This window comes from Urocitellus parryii, chromosome 4 (assembly GCF_045843805.1).
Source record: "Urocitellus parryii isolate mUroPar1 chromosome 4, mUroPar1.hap1, whole genome shotgun sequence".
In the NCBI taxonomy this organism is placed as follows: domain Eukaryota; kingdom Metazoa; phylum Chordata; class Mammalia; order Rodentia; family Sciuridae; genus Urocitellus; species Urocitellus parryii.
Window position 1 is genome coordinate 101,491,642 of NC_135534.1, and position 4,019 is coordinate 101,495,660.

The 4,019-nt window shown below is 36.5% G+C and overlaps 1 pseudogene; it reads right to left on the reverse strand.

The window, feature by feature from the left end:
* Positions 1 to 909: 909 nt before the first annotated feature.
* Positions 910 to 1,435, reverse strand: LOC113185427 (NXPE family member 4 pseudogene; annotated as a pseudogene).
* Positions 1,436 to 4,019: the final 2,584 nt, after the last annotated feature.

Consider the following 4,019-nt stretch of genomic DNA (forward strand, 5'->3'; position numbering starts at 1 on the left):
TATATGATCCAATGCTGTTGATTATGTACAGAATGGCTTTTCAAATATGTTTTAAGAAGTGGAGCTTTTTTCCCAAAGCAGAAGCTCACTGTGAAGAACAATACATACATAGGTAAGAGTGGCTGATATTGGGACTGAAGCAGTAGGGGTAAAACCTGTACCCAGCCCACCAGTTACCTCCCCTGACTGCTGTCCCATAATCACACTGGTATTAAGATCATAAATGTTTTTTTTTTTTCAATTGGGAAACTGCTGCTCAGAGGTGAAGTGAATTATCAAGAGTCTTAAAATGACTGGCAACAATGGCACTACAAGCCAGGTCCTTGAGTTCTCGTACACTGTGCTTTCACCTGTGATATCCTAGTATTCCTGGATGCCAAACTCTGTAGTCATATTAGAACCTTGCAGTGGCAGTTCCTATAAGGAAAGACAAGTCAGAGTTTTCTGGGAGTCAGGAGGCTTGCTTTGATTTTTGCTTCTCCCCTAGGGTTGTGGGACAATTGCCTTATAAGACTTCTCATTTGGAAATCAGCTCACATCTGTCTATGGTGGTAGAAGTAAGAAATGAGACTTCTTTCTCCTAGTGTTTATTTTACAATTACTTAATAGCTCTCAATTTCCATGCAACAGAGAGAAATTTCACCAATATGTGTCTCAACTTCCCATTTTTGAAAAGTGGCATGACTGTGATCGAGGAGGGTAGGACCTTTCATGACTATTCTTAGTTTCATTTGTAAGTCAAAGTCCAGAGTAGCAATAGCTTACTTGGCTGACCTGGTAGAACCATATCACTAATAGTTAAGGTTATCTTCTCAGGCTAATTAAGAGTCAAACATGACACCTGGCAGGCTAACAGGCACTTAGTAGATCTTTTTACCTAAATCAATTAATTTTAGAGATACATTTTATCTAACAAATATTGTTTAAGAATATGTTAGTTGGATTGCAAACTACATAATAAGTGGGTGGATATTATTTGTGCTATATGTAATTGTTATATCCTGGTCATCAATGATGCTCACATTGAGATCCTGGAAAATGTCTGTAATGATAAGATATTGAGAATAACTGAGAAGATCACTTAATCTTTTCAATTCATTTTGCATGTTCCTAATATTTTCTGTGTTGATAATTACTGTGATGTCTGGGCTTCTCAAATGGAGTGGCTGAACAGCTTTGTAAGTATTGAGGGCCCTTTGGAAGAAAATGTCCATGGAAAGGGGTCTGAAATGCTGGACCAGAGAAATAACAATGACAGTATTTTTTTTCTCCTCCAGTCCTCTTAATGACTTGGGTGATATACTAAATCTCTGAATGGATAGAGAGATGATCTGACCATGGGATAACCATATTTTTGCCACTGGATATTGATACATCTGTCCAACTTCACAGCAAGTTGTTATTGAAATTTTTCAGACTCATTCAGATCCACAGATCAGTACTGAGGATAAATAGGCAAGCCCAACATGAAAGGAAAATAAAATTATAAAGACTGGTAAATAATGTTAAATGTATGGAACTGGAGAACATCATGCTAAGTGAAATATTCCAGACTCAGAAAGTCAAGGGTTGAATGTTTTCTCTTATGTGCAGAAGCTAGACCAAAATAAGGGGAAATAGGTGAGAAATACCATCAAAATAGAAGAGAGATCAGTGGAGGATGTGGATTGAGGTGGGGAGATGAGAGAAGGGAAAAGAAAGGAATGGTGGAATGAATCTGAATAATGGAATGAAACTTTCTTATGTGCATATATGAATATACAACAGAGAATTTAATCTTTATATATATTCATAGTTAACTAATTTTAAAAAGCTATAGAAATAAAAAATAAAATAAGTGTAGAGGAAAGGCAATGTGGGTGGTTGGAGGAAGGGAAAGAGAAATTATGGGTACTGAAATGCAGCGAATTACATTCCATGTTTGTATAGTTATGTCTAAAAAATTCCCAATATTATGTATAACTATAGTGCATTTATAAAAAATATTGACTAGTCATAAGGATAGGAGGAAAGATTTGGTGCTTGGACACAAATAATAATGTCTGATTTATTGTAGGTTTAATTAAGGAGACACTTTTGAAACTTAGTTGAACAATTAAAAATGTTATACTAGATTATATATGTCCTTTTGCAGAATCATGCAGATTGAAATGAACTGGTGAGGGTAAGTCTCTGGAAAAACTTCACTAAAGGACTCTGTGATCAGTGTTGTTTGTATTATTTTTGTATAACTTGTTAACAGTAAACTCATTTGAGTATAGAGAAAGATGACTGATGTTATTTACATTAAGAAACCCAAGTAAACCTATTTTCCCTACTACTTTATGAGTTCCCTAAGATCTGAGGTTATATTCTATACTACTATGTTTTCTTCCATATGCATGGAAAAGTACTGAGTACATCATCTCTAATAACAACAGTATTACTGCTTATTTGTGAATTTTTTTTACAGTATATAAAGCATTCATTTGGACTGAGGTAGCCACTCATGTTAAAGGCCCTCATTTATGCTTTCAATTGCCTTGTCATAGAAAAGAAAAATAAGATAGGAATTTAGTTGCCCAAGATTACATGTTTTCTGACAGAATCAGCCCTTAAACTTAAAGTTTCCACTTCTTCTTGTGAAACTAACCTACCTGATCTTGACACTTCTGGAAATAATCACAACCAGAATAGAATAAGATGAAGTTTTATCATGATAATTACACTGTTCTCAGAGTATAAAGGCCAAATGATTTATAGCAAGAACATCAGTAGGAAATGTGTACTAAATGGTTACTAGTATTTTGTAATGTACTATCTTAGAGGTAAAGGGCTAAACTTGAAGTCTTAACCTAGTGAAAGACATGCTGAAGTGTTATTTGAAAGAAAATGTCAAAACTATTTTCTTCACTCAGCTTCCATCTTACTTCAATTTTCTCTTCCAATGCACACGCTGGCCAGATAATTAACCTTTTTACAAAACATACAAGAGGTCTTTTCCTATTACAGCCTCCAAGATGAGCTGAAGTAGGTAGTCACCTCAGTAATGCTATAGTTGGTACAACTAAGAGACACACCATTGTAGAATGTGATGGTGAAAGTCATCATTAGACCCTTGATTTTGTAATTGAGGAAATTTAGGTCATAAGGAATTGAGTCTTTTAATAGATGTGAGGATTTAAAGCTCTCCCTCTGTTGGGAATTCTCCTGGAAAAGTGGAGCCCAGGTACTACTAATTTTCTTTTGTATTGAGAGGATCAACTTTCTTTCTAACCAGGAGATCCCAAGCCTTATGTCTTCAAGAACAGGATAATATCACCACACTGTAGTCCTCTATGATAGGAGCAAGACCCATGGACATAGAAGGGTATGTAGGGATGGTTTCCTAGGAAGGATGGCACAATCTATTATTTGACTCTGAGTAATTTCTGGTGCACTCCTGGCATAGTATAACTCAACTGAACTAGGATTTACCCACCTGGATTCTAGACCCAACTCTGACATTAACTAATGATAGTTTGCAATTTCTGTAGTTTATTTTGGGGGGCAGAGGAGTGTCTTTATGTGTCATTGCACCTTGCAGTGTTCTAAATTCTGAAGCCAAAGAAGAAGTACAGGAAAAGAGGAAGGCTGCACTTCTAATTGCTCCATGGCTTAGAATTCAAGCAGTAGAAGTGCTGCATTCTCAGCCACTTGGGTGAATTGGGGGAGGGTGTTTCCCTAAAATTCAATATCAGACAATCAGAGTGTCTTAGAGCATCAGAAATTTGGGTACATCGAACAAAGAACAAAGTATATTGGAACCAACCTGGTTATGGCAGTCATTTGTTCACCACAGAGGAAAGGGATAACTGAAAGTAATACGATGAACAGATTTGGTACAGAGAAATCTGAGATGAGAAAAGTAGCCTGAACTTAGCTGATTTGGTGTTTGTACTTTAAAATGGTGCCTGAAAAGTGCCCTGTGTTTCTCAACTGATTGTGGAGAGCTGAGGCAGAGCCATCTTCAGCTGGGCACACTGTAGCTCCACCTGTTG